This window comes from Bos indicus, chromosome 2, assembly GCF_029378745.1.
Source record: "Bos indicus isolate NIAB-ARS_2022 breed Sahiwal x Tharparkar chromosome 2, NIAB-ARS_B.indTharparkar_mat_pri_1.0, whole genome shotgun sequence".
NCBI lineage: Eukaryota > Metazoa > Chordata > Mammalia > Artiodactyla > Bovidae > Bos > Bos indicus.
Window position 1 is genome coordinate 33,056,319 of NC_091761.1, and position 22,989 is coordinate 33,079,307.

The following is a 22,989-nucleotide window of genomic DNA, read 5'->3' on the forward strand; positions in this document are numbered from 1 at the left end:
TTTTAAGATACATTGTTTCAAATATACTGTTAAATCCATTATACTCTTGGTAAATACTGTTTAGATTGTTTTGAAGTTTTAAATTTTATTTTTAGCATTAATGTGTTTCTGTGAACATCTTGTATATATCTCTGAGTTCTACATCTGGAATTGAAATTTCTGAATCAAAGAATATGCGTACTTTTAAATTTATTACATAGTGTAAATCATTTTGCAAAATTATGCTACTCACAGTTTCATTCATATATGAGAGTTTCACTATTCTAAATCATCGTCAAGATTTAGGATTACCAATATTTTAATTATAATCTGATTGATATCAATCAAATTGATAACTGCACTGTGAAATACAGTACATATTTATAAGTTTAATTTTCTCTGATTACTACGGAAGTTGAATAACTTTTAATATGTTTGTATGTCATTTGTTTTTTATTTTCTTTGAAATACTTATATCATTTGTTCTTTTATCTTATTGAGCTTTTGACCTTTTTATTGATTTGTGGGAGTTCTTTATATATTATAAATGCTAATTATTTGTCTTGTGTGTTTCATAATTATCTTCTTTCAGTTCTAGTTTATATTTGTATAGTTTGTATTGTTCTTTATCTCATCTTCTCATTTAATGAATATAAAGTTTCCATTTTAGTAAGGTCCAATTTATTTTTCCTTTATGTTTTGTGCTGCCTAAAAGATGATAGTTTTTTCTAAAATATAAAAAAAAATTGCTTTGGTGTTATGTTTCTAATCTTCCTGTGTGTTTTAATGTAGCATTTATTTTTTGCTTTCATTTATTTCTGAAGGATAACAATAACCAAACCATTTACTGAATAGTTAATTCTTTCTCTACTGATCTGAATATCTAGCTTTCTCATCCCTTAAATCTACATGTTTTCCTGAATTCTACATGTTTGCTCTCAAACTGTTGCATTGGTCTGTTCATCTATTCCTACACGAAAATGGCACTGCTTTAAATGTTAGCTTTGTAATTAATATTGGTATCTAATAGGAAGCCCTCTAACTTGTTCTTTTAGGAGAATATTGGATATTTGCTATCTTTAATCTTCCAAATGTATCATAGAATTAGGTCATCATCCTTAATTAAAAAAAAAAAAACTGTTGTGATTTTGACTGAAATTGCATTGTATCTATGGATCAAGTTAGATAGAATTCATATTTTTACAGAATTGATTCTTTCTACACGTGCACATGCCATGCTTCTTTATTTAGTTAGGTTCTTAAATGTGTTTCAGTAACATTTTATGGAATTTCCTGATAGCTCAGTTGGTAAAGAATGCACCTTCTATGCAGGAGACCGTGGTTTGATTCCTGGGTTGGGCAGATCCCCTGGAGAAGGGAAAGGCTACTCACTTCAGTACTCTTGGGCTTCCCTTGTGGCTCAGCTGGTAAAGAACCTGCCTGCAATGTGGGAGACCTGGGTTTGATCCCTGGCTTGGGAAGATCCCCTGGAGAAGGGAAAGGCTACCCACTGCAGTATTCTGGTCTGGAAAATTCCATGGACTATATAGTTTTCTACACAGAAACATTTCTACATAAAACATTTTATTGTTTTCTACATAAAGTTCTTACACATAATTTTTATTAGATTTATTTATGGTACTTTACTTTCTAATGGTTTTGTAAATTTATACTATGTCATTTTGTTGCATTGATTTGTACTTTTACACCTTTGTATATTGAATTTAAAATATTTTTTAACCTAAATTTTTTTTCTTAAATTCCAACAATTGGCCAGTAATATGTAAAAATTTTCTTTGAAAGAAAGAAATAGTAAGTCTAATATTTTGCAAATAGTAAGTCTAATATTTTCTCTACTCATTGGGGAGTTATATGTTATAATCTCATTAATTTGGAAATTTTTACTTATATATATAATTTAATAAAACCTATATTTAGTAAAAATTTTTTCCCTTCTCTCAAATAATGCTAGAATTTAGAATGTTTAGACTGATTACCTACTTCCTACAATGTTATTGTTGTACAAAATTTTTATTCTGTCTTGATTTTATGCCAACCCCACAAAGTAGTTATTATTACAGTCTTATAGAACAAGTATATCTGTTTTAACATTTTCCTTCATGCAATTGCATTTTTCATCTCAGATCTTTCTTCTTCTTGAAAAAAGTACATACATCAAGATTTCCTTAGCTTTTTTTTTTTTGCAATTAAGAAATATTTATTTTTTAATTGAAGGATAATTGCTTTGCAGAATTTTGTTGTTTTCTGCCAAACATCAACATTCAGTCAGCCATGAGTATACGTATGTCCCCTCCCTCTTGAACCTCTAGGAGGGCGTTCCTTAGCTTTTGACTCTCAGTTTTCTTTCTTCTTCTCCCTTCTCCTCCACCCCCTCCCCTTCCTCTCTTTTTCTAAAACCGGAATTAAATGAGGGACCAAGTCAAGCAATTAACTGGAGGAAACATATTCTGGGAAAAGAGAATAATAGTTCAAAAGTCCTGAAATGGGAGCTTCTTGACAAACACTGGAAACAATATAACACTTACAGGGGAAAAGAAGGAAAAGGGAAAACTTTTCTAGCAACTGGATCTATAGGACAGATGTGTTACTAACACTCTTTCTCAGTTGACACCAGAATGTGTTTTTTTTCTTCCAGTTTTATTTATACACAATTGACCTATAGCACTGTAAAAGTTTAAGGTACACAGCATAATGTTTGACTTATGTCCATCATGAAATGATTACCATAGTAAGTTTAATGAACATACATCATCTCATGGATATAAAGTTGAAAAAATATACCTTCTTTCCTTGTGATAAGAATGTTTAGGATTAATTTTTTCAGTCTTCTTACTGTAAAAAAAAAAACTACTTTTTTCTTCTTTGAAGAAATTACATGTCTTTGCTGGATATTTAATTCCTTATGTACAGTTATATTGTTATTTAAATAAATCTTTTAACCTCGTTTATATATGTTTTTCTTAATAAGAAATCAGTTCAGTTATCTGTGCAATTATTGCTTTTTGGTAGTCTATTTTATACCTGGCTGCTTTAAAAATCTTTCAATTTAATTATTTCCCTTTCAACCTTGTCTTTTTTTGTTGTTGTTGTTATTTCATGAACTTCTACATGTATTTACTGTGTATTATCTTTTCTAGAGGGTTTCCCAGGTGGCGCAGTGGTAAAGAATCCGCCTGCGAAGCAAGAGATGCGGATTCAATCCCTGGTTCAGGAAGATCCCCTGGAGAAGGAAATGGCAACCCATTCCAGTATTCTTGCCTGGGAAATCTCATGGACAGAGGAGCTTGGTGGGCTCTAGTCCATAGGGTTGCAAAAGAGTCAAACACGACTTAGTGACTAAAAACAACAATCTTTTCTAGAAATTCTTTTCACACTTCTGCAAATCTTTACTCTCTAATTCTTCATCACATGAATAATTCTATTTTTAAAAAATATGCTAAACATTCTTATTTATATTCTATTTTATGGTTTATATTTATTCAAACATCTGCAGTCTTTGTGAGTTTGATTTTGAGGTTTATTATTTCTGCTTACTGATGCTACTGCTAAGTTGTTTTAGTCATGTCCGACTCTGTGAGACCCCATTGATGGCAGCCCACCAGGCTCCCCTGTCCCTGGAATTATCCAGGCAAGAACGCTGGAGTGGGTTGCCATTTCCTTCTCCAGTGCATGAAAGTGAAAAGTGAAAGTGAAGTTGCTCGGTCGTGTCCAACTGTTAGCGACCCCATGGACTGCAGCCTGCCAGGCTCCTCCGTCCATGGGATTTTCCAGGCAGGAGTATTGTTTCTGCTTATACTCATTTATAATGTGTTTTTTTTTTTTTTAACCTCAGTGTGTTTTATTGCAGTGATCAGCAATACTAAAAAATGTACTAGGCAATCTGGAGGAATCCTGATACAGGCTTCCAAAGTGTTTCCTTTTAGGAGAGATCATGCTGAACCCACTCCTCCAGTAGTGAGATGCAGCAATACGTGTGCAGTTTTGGCCCAGAGAGCTTGCTTGAGACTCAGGAGTCCAGAGTTTCTATTTGGGGCCAGTCTTATAGAGTTTTTTTTTTTAATTGATTTTTTATTGGGGGGAAATTGCGTTACAATGTTGTGTTGGTTTCTGCCATACAACAGTGCATATCAGCCATAATTATTCCCTCTATAATATGTTCTTTGTACCTGTTTTAGTGATTTTTTAAAATTTATGAGACTGTCTATACATGCTATCTATGGGAATACTTTGAGGACTGGGTTAAAGATGAACCTTTCATAGAAGATTTGTATATGCTTCTACTTAGAGCCTGGAGGATTATTAACTGAGTAACATTTTAAACTTAACATTTATCTTGAGATTTTGGGGAATCCAAATTGGAATGAATTCCAGTTCCCAAACCATATGAGTATAGAGTGATAAGTAGAAATTTTCCAAGGGAAACTTTTCCCCCCAATTTCTCTGACTTCAGTCAGAAGCAAAATAAAAACTGGTAAGTGTTCTTTAAGTAATAGATTGTTTTTTAAGTCACTTGCAAGAGGCTCTATACTTCTGGGGCATCTAGCTTCTTGAGGGTAATATCTGACTGCTGCTTAACTTTGGTCCTGCTTTCCCAGGTGGTGTCAGGAAGATCAGCAAACAGCCTGAAAACAAAGACATCAAGACTTCCTTACTACTTCTTTCCTTAGGAAACCTCTTATTTTCCTACTCTCTTAGATACCCTTGTTTGTTTTTTAATATTTTATCAAAGATTTTTTTTTGTTTTTCTCTGCTGCAGAATCTTTCTTTTTTTAAAAAATTTATTTATTTTAATTGGAGGCTAATTACTTTACAATATTGTATTGGTTTTGCCATACATCAACATGAATCCGCCACGGGTGTACACGTGTTCCCTATCCTGAACCCCCCTCCCACCTCCCTCCCCATACCATCCCTCTGGGTCATCCCAGTATACCAGCCCCAGGCATCCTGTATCCTGCATCGAACCTGGACTGGTGATTCCTTTGCCTGCTTAAGCTCTATATTATGAGAAGTTAAAATGCATAGTTGTTCCTTCTCTTTCTACAAAATTGAGGCCATTTATTTGCATAGAAGTTTACAAGTTTAAGCAGAAGCATGGTTCTGGTGCCATCCTGGTTTGGTTCAAACTTGTGCTTTGGGTATTCATTAGTAGTATGATCTTAGGAAAGTTATTGAAACTACTTTTACCTTAGTTTCCTTGTAGGGATAATAATCATACCAATCTATAAGATTATTAAATTAAATGAATTTAATAATTAGAGTGGTAACTTACACATAGTATGTACTCAGTAAATAAAATAGTATCATTGTTATTTCTGATAAAGTGGAAAAAAATAATGTTATTTTCTTGCTAGATTTGTTTGCATAGTTTGGGCTGGTTAAGATAGGGAAAATTAATAAAATTTGACTTGTAGAATGAGTTAAAGATGAGGGTCTTATATTTAGAAAATAGTAATAAAGGGTATACCTTGGGAAAGGATTCCTGTCTCAAACTAGTTCTCAGCTTCCTTCCCTGATGGATCAGATGGTCAAGGATCCAACTGCAATGTAGAACACGTGGGTTCTATTCCTGGATCAGGAAGATCCCCTGGAGAAGGAATGGCCACCCACTCCAGTATTCTGGCCTGGAGAATTCCATGGACAGAGGAGCCTGGTGGGCTACAATAATGGGGCCACAAAAAGTCAGAAAAAGCCAAGTGACTAACACTTTTACTTTTTACTCCCCTTAAGGGCCAAACCATTGATGTTCATGGCAGTAGGCTCACAGTGCAAAGTTACGAAAACTTCTTGATAAAAATAATTTGCATCTTTGTTTAAAATGTTTATTTTCAGAACTCTTCTTTAGATATTAAACGTAGAAGCAATCTCAAAGAGGGAATTCTTAACAGTCCTCGTTTTTCAGAAATTTCTACTTCTAGTCAGATAACAGAGGTTCTGAGAAGGCTATTCCTGTATCTGTTAAATCTCAAATGTCTTCAGCCTCTAATCATCTTTATACCAACTCTGGAGTTACAAGTGACTCCTCACAGGCCGTAGGAAAAACCGATGGCATTAGATACTAAAATAAAATGCAGCTTGTAATCTAGTTTTGATTTCAGTAAGATAAAATTCTCAAAAGCATTTTGAGATTAAATAACAAATCCAATTGCAGCTAAATAATATTCTAAGGTATAATTTTGACTCTCCTTTTGGTATTTACATTTTAGTTGCATGCATACATGCTAAGTCACCTCAGTTGTGTCCACCTCTTTTGCAACCCCTTGGCCTGTAGCCTGCCTCTGTCCATGGGATTCTCCATGCAGGAATACTGGAGTGGGTTGCCATGCCCCTCCTCCAGGAGATCTTCCGGACCCAGGGATCGAAGCCATGTCTCTTATATCTCTTGCATTGGCAGACAGGTTCTTTACCACTAGCGCCACTTATGTCCTCTAAATGCATCTAGCAAGATCAATAATGCTTTCTTAAACCCTCTTGTACCATAGCACAATTTTCTCTTCTGTAATTTCCCTCATATTGACCTCATTTTACCTCCTTATGGATATGTTAAAAGTAAACATCTTTAGTGACTTTACTTGGAAGTCGTGTGCCATACAGCTCACAAATACAGAATAGCCAGGCTAGCTCCTACCATGTCACAGGGTGGTTGAATCCAGTGTGAATAACAAAGCTTGTCTTCTTTCACATTGTGGACAGCTTTGTGAAGAGATAAATTGTACTAGATTTCCACAACTCATAATTGCAGCAATGTCTCATGTATATAAGAAAAACAGCTCTACTCTCTGACATAAAGATAAACCTTCTGGTTTCTTGTTCAGTTGCTAAGTTGTATCTGACTCTGCAACCCAATGGACTGCAGCACGCCAGGCTTCCCAGTCCTTCACCATCTCCTGGAGTTTGCTCAAACTCATGTTCATTGGCTGGGTGATGCCATCCAGCCACCTCATCCTTTGTCACGCCCTTCTCCTCCTGCCCTCAATCTTTCCAGGCATCAGGGTCTTTTCCAGTGAGTCAGCTCTTCACATCAGGTGGCCAAAGTATTGCAGCTTCAGTTTCAGCATCAGTCCTTCCAATGTATATTCAGGGTTGGATTCTATCTAATACATGTTCCTGATTGTACTTCACCAACTGCTTATGAGTTGAAGTTTTCACCATGGCTCTGTCACTTTATTTAAAAATTTAGGTCTATAAGGCACCAGGTACAGATATATTAAAACACTCAGTTGAAAATATGTTCCCAAACCAATAAGAAAGAATACACTTTAGATATTTTCAGCCTATTTACTGATTCCCTAGTGGCTCAGTTGGTTAAGAATCCTCTTGCAATGCAAGAAACCGCCTGCCAATGTAGGATATCCGGGTTCGATCCCTGGGTGAGGAAGAACCCTTGGAGAAGGAAATGGCAAACCACTCCAGTATTCTTGTCTGGATAATTCTGTGGACAGAGGAGCCTAGTGGGCTACAGTGGGCTACCCTAGTGGGCTACACGGGATTGCAAAGAGTCAGACATGACTTAAAGACTAAACTACAACCAACACCATGTATATTAATTGAAAAATGGATAAGATGATGTGGTTCCTGCCCTTCTCATTAATGTAATCCTGCTTCCTGGGTCCATACCCCCAATCAACACTAACAGAAAATAAAAAAATAGAAATGACTTTTAATAGAAAGTACCTTATTTTCTTCATACATTGAGTCAATTCTGACTATTGAGTGTATCCCTATGGCTCTTTCATATCTAGCATTGTGAGTTCTGAGTAATGAGCAATTAGACTTCAACAATGGGATTCCAGAACATAATGGACAATATGCCAGGTATTTAGTTTCAGTATCTTCATTTCTATTCACATCTCTATGTACTGTGTGATTTTTGCCTTAATTTAATTTTAGTACCATTATTGTGTCTTCTGTTTAATTTTTTTATAGCTTGCTATAATTAAGCTTTTATTTGGAAGTCATTTTAAAACCACTGCATCGTTGTCATGGAATTGTTGGTAATATGTGATTACATTATGTTGTCTTTTGCCAGGACACTCTTGTAAATGAAGCATTATCCTCAGAGATTTTCTTGGCTGAAAATGTAAGTAATTAAAAATGTAAACAAATATTATCTGTTACATATGCTGCAATAATAAATACTTCAGTATAATACAAGTTAATGTCTCTTTTGGGATACAATTTAATCCTCCTACAACATGTTTTATAAATGGACAAATAAACAGTTAAGTACTTAATACCTTATCTACTATGGTATGCAGATACCCAGGGCTTTTATATGCTTCTCTCTTTGCGTATTTATGCATTTCTTAAGAGGCATTATCAAGAATCTTTTAGCATTATTGTTATTTTATAGCAATGCCAGCTGTGAAGATGTGAAAATTCAATCGAAACCTCCCAATTAACATCTAGTATAAATGATAGCCTAAGAAAATGGGCACTTTTTGTCTATATATTTTAGGACAAAAGTTACTACATCCTGTAAAAAAGGTGTACAACTTTTACTCATTAACTTATTTCTTAGAAATTATCCTAAAATAGTTGAAGTGCATGCAAAAGAGAGTGTACATAATTTTCATCATTTTATTATTGTCAAAATATTATAAATAACCTATATATATCTGCAGAGAATTGGTTTAGAAGAATATAATAAATTCATTGAATGGAATGCTATGCAACCATTAGAAATCAAATTGAAGGACTTCCCTGGTGGTCCAGTGGCGAGGGCTCCATGCTCCCAGGGCAGGGGGCCCAGATTTGATCCCTGGTCAAGGAACTGTATCCCACACTGCAACTAAGACCTGGCACAGTCAAATAAATAAATAGAAATAAATATTATTTTTAAAAAATCAAATTGATTGAAAAAAATAAAATCAAAAAGCAAGTGACATGATAACATAAGTTTATGTTTATGGATAAATAATAGCAATTAAAGATAGACTTAACCAAAAACAGCATTCCAATGATTATTTATATTTGTTAAAAAAGAACTCATGTTGGAGTTCTTATAAGCAGTATCTATTGTATATTACTGATTATGTACTTTCTAAAGGAAACCATCTAAAGAAAATTATTAGATTAGCTAGTTGAATAGACTGATTTTTTAAAAAACAAATTGATTGAAATATTTGGTATAGATAAATAGCTTGAACTTTTTCAGAACCTGTTCCCAGCCTTTAAATAATATACATGAAACAATATATTGTACTAAAAATCTAGGCAACTGAATTAAAATCAGATTTTTTTAAAGGAGGTACAATATCAAAGAAATTCCTGTGGCATGTCTAGAAACTGTATGTACCTGCCTTTTATATATAAGGATAACTTTACCTAAGTTTGGTTAAAATAGAACATGGTTTTTAACTTTGCCCAGGTGAGGATATTATCAAATATTATCAACTTTTTTCTTCAAATAACCATAAAACTAGATAAAAAACAACTATTTCAGCACACAGAAAATTGACAATTGCCATAAAACAATGAGAAGAATTTATGCTTAAAAATGTGCTGAGTTTTGGGCAGTATTATTTTGAATCTATAGCATTCTGGCTGAGGTACTTTCCTGTCTTTCCCCACCCCCACCAGTTACCCTCGCTGGGATAAGATGTTTTTGGCAGATTCTTTGTAGTACACTAAATTTAGCGTGGCGGGTGGTACCTACCCCCAGCAGCACTGTTCGTAGACATGACTTCACTGAAGACAGGTGAAGAGGGGAGGGTCAGTGATTCAGTGCACTTAGCCTATGTTTGCCAGTCAAGCACAGTTTAATTCTGTTGACTTTTATACATGCTCTATGGAGACTGGAGAAGCTCCAAGATATTCATACACTTCTGGCCAACCCAGAGGCTGTGCACACGCACATAGGAGACCTCAACGAGCCCACGTAGAAGGTAAAACCTGGAAAGTGAAGTGGAGTCGCTTAGTCACGTCAGACTCTTTGCGACCCCATAGACTAGCCTACCAGGCTCCTCCGTCCATGGGATTTTCCAGGTGATAGTACTGGAGTGAATTGCCATTTCCTTCTAGGGGATCGTCCCAACCCAGGGCTCGAACCCGGGTGTCCTGCATTGTAGACAGACGCTTTACTGTCTGAGCCACCAGGGAAGTTGAAGTAGATTGTAAATATTCTCACAAAAAAAAAGAAAGAAAGAAAGAAAAGAAATGATAATTATGTGATGTGATGGAGATGTTAGCTAATGCTATAGCAGTAATCATTTTGCGGTGTAAATACATGTATCAAATTAAGGTGCTATATGCCTTAAACTTACACTGTGTTATATGTCAATTATATCTCAATAAAGCCGGAAAAAAAAAGTCCTGAAATCTGGAAATGACACAGACATATCAGTAAAAAATGATAGCCATACTAGCTAATCACTTATGGATCAGATTGGGATTCTCAATAAGTAGATATATATGTACACACACAGGTATATATTAAATAGATGTATATATGTACATAACTAATATGTGTGTATTATGTATACCTATATAATACACATACACATATTTTAGAAATTCTGGAGTTGAGTATCGTAATTGAAATGAAAAACTCAGTAAACAGTTCAACAGCAGACTCATGATGGCAGAAAAAAAAATAAGTGAATCAAGGTAAATCAAGGAAATTATACAATCTGAAAAGGAAAATAAAAAAGAATGAACAGTTTTAAAGACCTCTGGGTCAACATAAGGTGTACAATGTATATATATTCAAAGCCATCAAAATCCTAGAAGGACAGAAGAGAGAGAAAGGGCAAAAAAAATAATTGAAGAAATAATCAAATTTGATGAAAAACATGATCTATACACCCAAGAAGATCAACAAAGCCCAAGAAGGATGAGTAAAACAGGTAGTTTTAGAAGATGTGACATATATACCCATCATAAATTTTTGAAAGATAAAAGAGAAAGCAACTGAAGAAAGAGACAACAACATATCACATATATGGGAGAATAATGACCATTAACAGCTAACTTCTCATCAGAAACAGTGGAGGCCCAAAGTATGGAATAACGCATACAAAATGCTGAAAGAAAAAGCAAGGAAACAAAAACAAATGTAAATCTGTCAACCAAAAATTCAATATCCAGCAAAAACAGTATTCAAAATAAAAGCATGGGGAGGGTATAGTAGACATACTCCCTCTCCATACTGCTGAAAATCTAGAAATCATGTATAAAATAAACATTAAAAGAATTTGAAAACTGTAAACAACAAGGCACCTGCTTGGAGATTTTATGCCCTAAGGAGTAGTGTCCCATGTGATTGCTTTATATCTCTCAGGATGAGTGACAAAGAAGGTGACAAGGAATGACATTAGTCTCAATAGAAAACTTCTCTTTCCAGACAAAAAACCAAGAAGGGGGAAATCTGGTAAGACACAAATACTTTTACACTGCAACCACACCACTCCAAACACTATTCCCATCACAGCCAGTAGAAGTCAAGTGAAGAATCCAGACTTTCCCCGTTGCCAGCATGTAATGAGGTACCCAACATTTCCCCTTGCTTTGAGGTGGTATCAGAGAAACACTGTTAGGGAGCTGGGACTTTCATCCCCATGGGATGATAAGGAGGCCCTTCACCTCAGTGAAGGTGAAAGACAGCATAGGGAGCAATAACAAGGTGCCCTTTCCCCTTCCCAATATGGTGTATCAGTGCAGGTCCAGTTAGAAGCCTGAATTCATACTTGTGCCCAGTGGTAATAAAGAGCCCTCCCTTTCAAGAATCACTGGAGTCAGAGTGGAGAAGAAGTACTTGGGCCTGTAGGAAGAAGGTGGTGCCTTTTCCCCTGTCAAATCATTGTAGGAGGTCTGCTAAAACACAGATTTAAATAAGACCAAAAGTATTATATAATAATTCACAAAATGTTTAGGTTTAGACTGTAAGTTACTTATACAAATAAAAAGGTAGATGTCAACCTGAATAAGAAAAGATGATCTTAATTGATGATAACACCAAGATGACACAGATGTGAGCAGTGTCTGAATAATTTTTAAAAAGTTAACCAAAAATACTTCAATTAGCAATTATGAACTTGCTTGAGACAAATTTAAAAATGGGAAACCTCATCAAAGATATAGACTCAGAAAACAAATATAAGAACCAAACAGAAATTTTAAATCATTTAGGACATTTTACAACATTGTACAAAAAAAAAAAAATCACTATAACTAAAATGAAAATTCAATAAATGAGCTCAACAGTAGGAAGGAGAAAACAGAAGAATCGGCTTGAGGACAGCAAAACAGAAACTATTGAATCTGAACAATAAAGAAAATAGACTGAAAAAAATGAACAGAATCTTAAAAAAATTTACTATAACAAAAGATCTAACATTTGCATCATTGTAGCCTGAGAGTGAGGAGATAAATTAATGTATCTGAAAAAGCATTTAAAAAATAATAGCTTAAAATTTCCCACATTTTGTAAGGGACAAACTACAGATTCAAGAGCTGAGCAAACTGCAAACAAGATAAACTCAAGTAAATCAATGGAAAGACACACCTTTGTCAAATTTCTGAAATCTGAAAGAAAAAATTCTTGAATGCAGCCAGAGAGAAATCATACAATTCCTAGAGGGAAGAAACAAACCAAATGATAGTGACTTTCGCAAAAGAAACCATGGAAGTCAGAGGAAGAGTACAATATTTTTCAAAGAGCTGAAGGAATAGACCTGTCGACTCAAAATTTTGTATTCAGTTACAATTTTTCCTTTACAAATAAAGGGTAAATTTAAAAATTCTGAGATTCTGAGAAAACCCTATCCTAAATGAATAGTTAAAAGAAGTTCTCTAAGCGGAAAGAAAGTGATAAAAGAAAGAACCTTGGAACATTAAGAAAGAAGAAAAGACAACAGATGAAACAAAATTAGTAACAAATTTTCCTAATTGAATTTTCTAAATTATGTTAGATGATTTAGGGAAAATTTATAATTCTATCTAATATAATTGCATTAAATAAAAATCACCAAATGCAACAATTAAAAGATAGATTGGTAGAGTGGATAAAAGAAACATAATCAAATTATATGCTATCTACAATAATCTCATTTTCAATATATTCATATAGTTGAGATAAAATAAAAGAATGGAAACAGATAAATCATGCAAACAGTAGTCAAAGGAAAGCAAGAATAGGTAATATCAAGTAAAGTGGATTTCAGAACAAAGCAAATGGCCTGGAAGAGATAAAAATATTAATGATAAAAGGGTAATCCCAACAAGAAAAATATTATTCCTAAGTATGAATAGATCAAACACAAAAAATTATGTGTGAAATAAAAAGTAATAAAACTGAAAGGAGAAATATCCAAATTTAGAATTATACTTGGAGATTTTAACTCTCTCAACAAACAATAAAAAGACTAAAGATAAACATAAGCTATAAAAGAGTTCAAAAACATGATCAACCAATAGGATCTAGTTGATATTTATAGAATGCTGCACCCAACAACTAATATACCTTCAGGTGTCCTCAAAACATATACCAAGATAGACTATATCCTTCAGAACATATACCAAGATGGACCATATCCTGGGCAATAAATAAATCTATTTCAACAATTTAAAATAATTGAAATCACACAGAGATTTTGACCACAGTGTTAGATGTAAGTAATGGAAGGATAACAGGAATATTGCCAAACACTTGAAAAATAAAACTCACACTTCAAAAAAATGTATAGTTCAAACAGGAATTTTCAATATAAATATAAAATAGTCCATTAAATTGAATGAAAATGAAAACACAGAATATCAAATTTTGAGGCAGCAACTAAAGCAGTGCTGAGAGGGAAATTTTTGCTTACATTAGAAAAGAAGAAATTTACGACCTAAGTTCTCCCATAGAGAAACTAGGAAAAAATATATAATCTAAGCTCTTCTATTAAAAAACTAGAAAACTAGCAGCAAAATAGTCTCAAAGCAAGCAGAAAGAAAGGAAATAATAAAGAGCATGTATCAATGAAATGGAAAAAATAAAATCAATAAAACAAATAATGCTTCTTTGAAAAAACCAATATATTTGACCAACCTTTTGCTGGACTGACAAAAAAAAAAAAAAAAAAGAACTAAAATTGTTAATATTAGGAATGAAATCAGGCATGTTATTACAGGCCTTTCAAATAGCAAAAGCATAATAAGAGAGTACTATAAGATATTAAGAAGAGGTGGCAAGAATACACAGAAGAACTATACAAAAAAGAGCTTCATGACCCAAATATTTATAATGGTGTGATCACTCACTTAGAGCCAGACATCCTGGAATGTGAAGTCAAGTGGGCCTTAGAAAGCATCACTAGGAACAAAGCTAGTGGAGGTGATGGAATTCCAGTTGACCTATTTCAAATACTGAAAGATGATGCTATGAAAGTGCTGCACTCAGTATACAAGCAAATTTGGAAAACTCGGCAGTGGCCACAGGACTGGAAAAGCTCAGTTTTCATTCCAATCCCAAAGGAAGGCAATGCCAAAGAATGCTCAAAATACTGCACAATTGCACTCATCTCACACGCTAGTAAAGTAATGCTCAAAATTCTCCAAGCCAGGCTTCAGCAGTACGTGAACTGTGAACTCCCTGATGTTCAAGCTGGTTTTAGAAAAGGCAGAGGAACCAGAGATCAAATTGCCAACATCTGCTGGATCATGGAAAAAGCAAGAGAGTTCCAGAAAAACATCTATTTCTGCTTTATTGACTATGCCAAAGCCTTTGACTGTGTGGATCACAATAAAGTGTGGAAAATTCTTCAAGAGATGGGAATACCAGACTACCTGACCTGCCTCTTGAGAAACCTGTATGGAGGTCAGGAAGCAACAGTTAGAACTAGCCATGGAACAAGAGACTGGTTCCAAATAGGAAAGGGAGTTCGTCAAGGCTGTATATTGTCACCCTGCTTATTTAACTTCTATGCAGAGTACATCATGAGAAATGCTGGGCTGGAGGAAGCACAGGCTGGCATCAAGATTGCTGGGAGAAATCTCAGTAACCTCAGATATGCAGATGACACCTCCCTTATGGTGGAAAGTGAAGAGGAACTAAAAAGCCTGTTGATAAAAGTGAAAGAGGAGAGTGAAAAAGTTAGTTTAAAGCTCAACATTCAGAAAACTGAAATCATGGCAACTGGTCCCATCACTCCATGGCGAATAGATGGGGAAACAGTGGAAACAGTGTCAGACTTTATTTTTGGGGGCTCCAAAATCACTGCAGATGGTGATTGCAGCCATGGAATTAAAAGACGCTTACTCCTTGGAAGGAAAGTTATGACCAACCTAAATAGCATATTGAAAAGCTGAGATATTACTTTGCCAACAAAGGTCTGTCTAGTCAAGGCTATGGTTTTTCCAGTGGTCATGTATGGATATGAGAGTTGGACTGTAAAGAAAGCTGACCACCAAAGAATTTATGCTTTTGAACTGTGGTGTTGGAGAAGACTCTTGAGAGTCCCTTGGACTACAAGGAGATCCAACCAGTCCATTCTAAAGGAGATCACTCCTGGGTGTTCTTTGGAGGGACTGATGCTAAAGCTGAAACTCCAATATTTTGGCCACCTCATTTGGAAAGTTGACTCATTGGAAAAGACCCTGATGCTGGGAGGGATTGGGGGCAGGAGGAGAAGGGGACGACAGAGGATGAGATGGCTGGATGGCATCACCAACTCGATGGGTATGAGTTTGGATAAAATCCGGGAGTTGGTGATGGACAGGGAGGCCTGGTTTGCTGTGATTTTGGGGGTTGCAAAGAGTCGGACACAACTGAATGACTGAACTGACCTGAACTGCATTGATGTATATCTCTACAAATATAAAACTGATTCATTTAGGTGAAATAGACTAATTCCTCAGAAAATATAAACTGCCGTTACTAGTATAAAACAGATCATTTCAATAGTTCTATAACTATTAAGGAAGCTGAATTTACAATTAAACTTCCTGAAAAAGAACTCTCTATTTTTACTGGTTTCACTGGAGAATTCTACTAAATATTTAAAAGGACTTGTCAACAATTTCACACAATAAATGCTAGAAAATATAAGAAGAAGGAACTTATATCAATTCATTTTATGAAGCTCATAATACCCTGATAGCAAAATCAGATAAAGATAGTACAAAAAAGAAAACTAGAGACCAATATCTTTTATGAACTTTGACTTAAAATCTTCATAAAATATTAGCCAATTGACCTATCAATGTGTAAAAGAATAAATGTGTAAAACAGAACAAGATTAAGTGGTGTTATAAAAGTATGCACCACCGATTCAACACTCAAAAAAGTCAGTGTAATCCACCATGTCAATAAATTAAAAAGAAAAATATTACTACCTCAATTGATGCAGAAAAAGTATTAAACAAAAATTCATTAGTTAACATAAAACCTCTCAGCAAAAGAAGAGTAGAGGTAACGTCTTCAATCTAATAAAGAATATTTACAAAATAATATAGCAAACGTTTTCAATTATGATGAAAAGCTGCCTATTTAACCCTTAACATCAACAAAGCAAGGGTATCTATCTAGTTTTATCACTTTTATTCCACATAATGGTAAAATATCTAGGTACTACAATAAGACAACACAAAGAAATAAAAGGTGCACATCTGACCTTATTTGCAGATGACATAATAGTTTGCAGAGAAGATCCCAAGGAATCTACAAAACAAAAGCCTGTGAATAATAAGTGAGTTCAGCAAGGTTGGGGAATACAAGATCAACATTCAAACATCAAGTAAATTGTTTATAATACTAACAATGAATATGAGGAAACTGAAATTTAAAACATAATACCATTTACAATTCCTCATAAAGAAAATGAAATGTGTAAATGAAATGTTTGTATATAAATGTGTATATCTAACACATGTATCTGGAAGAGGACACACATCCCACTCCAGTTATATTCTTGCCTGGAGAATCCCCATGGACAGAGGTGCCTGGCAAGTTGCAGTCCATGGGGTTGCAAAGAGTCGGACACAATGGAGCGACTAAGCACAACACATGTATAAGATTTGTATAATGATGATTCAGAGCTCATGAAAAAAATCAAGAGCTAAATAAATGGAGAGACATAGATGTTTATGGATTGATGACTCAATGTAATTCGGATGTCAGTACTCCCCAGATTGCTCCATGTGGCCAGTGTGATTCCTATTAAAATCCCAGCAATAGCTTTTGTGTATACAGATAAGTTAATATCCAAATTTATATAAAAAGGCATGTTGTTGTTCAGTTGCTCAATTGTGTCTGATCTTTTGTGACCTAATGAAGTGCAGCATGCCAGGCTTCCCTGTCCTTTGTCATCTCCAAAAATTTGCTTAAACTCATGTCCATGGAGTTGGTTATGCCATCCTACCATCTCATACTTTGTCACCCCCTTCTCCTCCTGCCTTCAATCTTTCCCAGCACTAGGGTCTTTTCTAATGAGTTAGGTGACCAAAGTATTGGAGCTTCAGCTTCAGCACCAGTCCTTCCAATGAATATTCAGGGTTGATTTCGTTTAGGATTGACTGGTTGGATCTCCTTGCAGTCCAAGGGGCTCTCAAGAGTCTTCTCCAACACCACAGTTCAAAAGCATCAGTTCTCCAATGCTCAGCTTTCTTTATGGTCCAACTCTTACATCCGTACATGACTACTAGAAAAACCATAGCTTTGAGTATATGGACCTTATCTATCTATCTATATATAGAGAGAGTGCCAAAACAATATTAAAAAGTAAAGATGAAGTGGATGAGTCATGAACCTTAAGTGATATTAAGGTTACATAAATATCAATATATAACTATAGTTGTCATGACAGTATGGAATTAGTGGTTGGATAGATACATAGAACAATTGAACAGAATGGAGAACCAGGGAAAAAGTCCCACAAACATGTTCAACTGATTTAACAAAGGTACAAAAACAATGTAATTCAACAGAGAATGGTACATATTTCAATAATGATGATAGAACAGTTGCAAAAAAAAAAAAACCCTAAGCTTTTACTCCTTTTACAAAAGATAGCCCAAAATATATTATAGAATGCAAAATGAAAAACTATGAAACTTTAACAAAAAAAAAGAGAAAATCTCATTCAGATCAGATCAGATCAGATCAGTCGCTCAGTCGTGTCTGACTCTTTGTGACCCCATGAATCGCAGCACGCCAGGCCTCCATGTCCATCACCAACTCCCAGAGTTCACTCAAACTCACGTCCATTGAGTCAGCGATGCCATCCAGCCATCTCATCCTCTGTCGTCCCCTTCTCCTCCTGCCCCCAATCCTTCCCAGCATCAGAGTCTTTCCCAATGAGTCAACTCTTCTCATGAGGTGGCCAAAGTACTGGAGTTTCAGCTTTAGCATCATTCCTTCCAAAGAAATCCCAGGGCTGATCTCCTTCAGAATGGACTGGTTGGATCTCCTCGCAGTCCAAGGGACTCTCAAGAGTCTTCTCCAACACCACAGTTCAAAAGCATCTTATCTAGAGCTAAATAAAGAGCTGCTAGACTTGACATCAAAAGCACTATCCATAAAAAGAAAGATTGATATTTTAGATTTCATCAGAATTGCTTTCTGAAAGACTAAATCAAGAGAACAAGAAGATAGCTTCAGACTGGATGAAAATATTTGCAAAGCATTCCAGTTAACAGTTTCACAACTTCTTATAAAATTAAATGTACATTTACCTTGAGATTGGAAGAATTACACTTTGGGGCGTTAATCCAGAGGAATAAAAGCCTATGTTCATACAAATACCTGTATATGAAAGTTCATAGCAAGTTTATTAATAAAATCTCCCAGCTGAAAACAATCCAGGAGTCCTTCAATAGGTAAATAACTAAACAAGCTAAGGTATGTAAAGACCATGGAATTCTACTTAACAATAAAAAAAAATGAAATATAGATACTCACAACAACATGTTGCAATTTCTAAGAACTTATACTGACTAAAAAAACCAATCCAGAAAGTTACATATTGTATTATTCCATTTATATACATTTTGAAAAGACCAAATTTCAGTAATGGAAAACAGATTCATGGTTTCCAGGTGTTAGGGCATGATGGGAGGAAGGAGGAAATTGGATGTAGTTATAAAGTCGCTAAGAGTCGGACATGACTGAGTGACTTCACTTTCACTTTTCACTTTCATGCATTGGAGAAGGAAATGGCAACCCACTCCAGTGTTCTTGCCTGGTGGGCTGGTCTCCCCAGGGACGGGGGAGCCTGGTGGGCTGTCGTCTATGGGGTCGCACAGAGTCGGACACGACTGAAGTGACTTAGCATAGCATATAAAATGGTAACACATGTGATCCTTGTTGTGATGAAACTATTCTATAACTTAACTGTGATGCTTGACACACAACTGATGTATGAAATATACACACACACACATACAACACAAATGAGTGTAACTAAAATAGGGACATCAGAATAAGATAGGTGGATTGTATCAATGTCAACACTCTAGTTGTTATACTGTAATATAGTTTTGTAAGACATTATCAGTAGAAATTGCACAAAGGGTATGAGCATCTTTTTGTATTATTTTGTAGAAATGCTTGTGAATCTACAATGATGTCAGTATAACATCAACAAGTTATACCACAATCAAGTGGAGTTTACTCCAGTGATGCAAAGCTGGTTTAATATTCAAACTATCAGTGGAATCTACCATATTAGCAGGCTAAAACAGTAAAATCACATAATCACATCAATGAAGACAAGCCACAGACAGAAAGAAAATTAGGCAAGTTATATGTATCTAGGAAGTCAGGGGAAAATATGTTTTCATTTATACTACTCTGGAAGGATATTTAAAAAGGAACATGATGTCACTTCCATGTCAGTAAAGCAAAGATATTTCATAAAACATAGCTGTACTCCTTTTTACCATCAGGACCAGATTATTGCCCCTTACAGATTGAATTTTTTTTCTTTCTTTTTTCATTTTTTAATTTCTTAGCACAAGTTTCAGAGAGAAATGCTGAAATGATTTCTTCATTAAAGAGAATCATGGCCTTTTTAGAATATCTTTAAGAAGATTCCCAGGATAAAAATAAACTAATCCAATCTTAGTTTCCTGATTAAAAAAAAAAAAGTTATATGTATCTGACAAGGGCTTCCCTGGTCCTTACCTGGTAAAGATGTAGGAGACCCCAGTTCAATGCTTGGGTTGGGAAGATCCCCTGGAGAAGGGATAGGCTACCCACTCCAGTATTCTTGGGCTTTCCTGGTGGCTCAGACAGCAAAGAATCTGCCTGCAATGCAGGAGACCTGGGTTCGATCCCTGGGTTGGAAATAGCCCCTGAAGGAGGGCATGGCAACCTATTCCGGTGTTTTTCCCTGGAGAAGAGGAGCCTGGTGGGTTACAGTCTATAGGGCTGGACACGACTTCACAACTAAGCACACATACATATACCTGATAAAGGAATTGTATCTGGAATATAGAAGAATATTAACAACTCAAGAGAAGATATACAATTCAACTTTTAAAAAAGAAATCACTTTTTTTTTTTAAAAAAAGAAAAAAATATATGAATGGCTTATAATAGATAAGATACTCAACATTATTAGTCATTATAGAAATGTGAAGGAAAATCATGAGAGACCACTACAAATCCATTTAAATGGCTGTAATCAAAGAAATAGACTAAAACCAAGTGATGGTAAAGATGTGATGAAAATGTAATTTTCATGCTTTTCTGATGGGAATTTAAAATGTTACCAGCATTTTGGAAAATATTTTGGTAGTTTCTTAGAAAATTAAATAACAATTTACCATATAAACCAAAAATTTCTCTTCTAGGAATCTAAAACAAATGAAAATACATTGTAACACAAAGACATGTCCACAAATATAGCAACATTATAATCAAAATAAAGTGTAGAAAAAATTCAGTTCATTAGCTAATAAACTGATATATTGTGGTATATCCATACAATGCAATATTGAGCTATTAATACTTTGGACTGCAAGGAGATGCAACCAGTCCATTCTCAAGGAGATCAGTCCTTGGTGTTCATTGGAAGGACTGATGCTGAAGCTGAAACTCCAATACTTTGGTCACCTCATGCGAAGAGTTGACTCATTGGAAAAGACTCTGATGCTGGGAGGGATTAGGGCAGGAGGAGAAGGGGACGACAGAGGATGAGATGGCTGGTTGGCATCACCGACTCAATGGACATGAGTTTGGGTGAACTCTGGGAGTTGGTGATGGACGGGGAGGCCTGGCATGCTATGATTCATGGGGTCGCAAAGAGTCGGACATGACTGAGCAACTGAACTGAACTGAACTGAATGCTTGCTTGTCAAAAACATTATGCTCAGGAAAGGAGCCAGAGGTCAAAGATTGCATATTATGATTTCAGTCACTTGAAATGTCTAGAAAAGGCCCATTATAGAAGTAGAAAACACATCAGTGATTGCCTAAGACTTGAGAGTAAGAACATGAGTTAACTATGAAAAGGCACAGGAAACTTTTGGGATTGATGAAAATGCTCTAAAACTAGACCATGGTAATATTTTCACATCCTTATAAATAATCTACCAGTAACATTGAATTGTGTATTTATAATGGGAGGCTATTAACATATGGCAATTATTTATCTCAATAAACCTGCTCAAAAATAAACATTGGTATATTAGTTCATGTAGCAAGTATTTTGGGGCTTTCCTGGTGGCTCAGATGGTAAAGAATCTGCCTGCAGTGCGGGAGACCTGGGTTTGATTCCTGGGTCTGGGAGATCCCCTGGAGAAGGGCATGGCAACCCACTACAGTATTCTTGCCTGGAGAGCTCCATGGATAGAGGAGCCTGGCAGGCTCCAGTCCATGGGTCACAAAGAATCAGACATGACTGAGTGACTAACACATAAGCAACCATTTTATTTGAGCAAATGTAAAATAGACTATTAAAAAGCCTAAGTCCTTCAGTTAACACATGTATAATACAGAGTTATGATGACTACTCTTTCATTTTGTTTCTTATATTTTGTGATGCAAATTGTTACTATTTTCAAGACAACAGATTCACTTGAGAAGTGCATAATACATTCATAAAATTTAGTTTAAGAAAACTTACACTTTATATTCTCTTGTCAAGCTGTGTTCTTAAAGATCCCATTGATTCCATCATTTTTAGAAACAGTTCACACTCTAGTGTTTCCTGATGCTTTGGTAGTTCTTCGAGCAGGTGAACACACAGATGTATAGCTATCTATATCAGGAAACATTTGTTTAACGTCCACCTGTGCACATGCATATTAAATATTCAGTTTATTCATTTTATATTTTGTATCCTTATAGGGTAAAATGCTGTAACAGTACTTTCTCATGTGAGATTCTAAAATTGTAAATTAAAGGGAGTCTCACTCATCAGTGTAGTGTCAGATGCAGAGATTAAACAGTAAAAGCTAGAGAAAGGCTTGCAATCAAAGATACGTTGCATATCTTAAGTGTGACTAGAATCAAATAATTTCTTCTGGCCCTTAATATCTAGCTCTAATTTGTTTTTTTTCTCTCTGACAATGCACACACTTTTAGTATCAGATCATCACAAAAAAGAACTCTTTATGTATCTTACCTATACCTAATGGCATGTAGAACTGGTTAAACATATGTGGTCTTTGACCTTAAAGCAAATAGTTTAGAACAAGTAACATATAAGAAAGGCATATGAACAACTAAATACATATGATTCTAATATTATGCCATAGTCTTTAAAAACATGCTTGCTTGTTATTAATATTTTGTTAAAATGATAATGGGCATTCATACAAGTTTGAATCATTTATGTTACATTAATCTTCACTCACTTTTATAACTTCATCTGAGGATTTCTCAGGCTGTATTTTAAAGGGGTATAAAGAAAAGTAAGGGCTGTCACAAGTAATTTATATAAGAAGTTTAACAGTTAGGCTTCCTTTTTTGGATTGTTGTTAATTTTAAAGACTTTTTTTCCCCCCAAATCTTTGAGAATAAAGCTAACTAGATTTAATGGCCCCAATAAATATCCAGGTGTG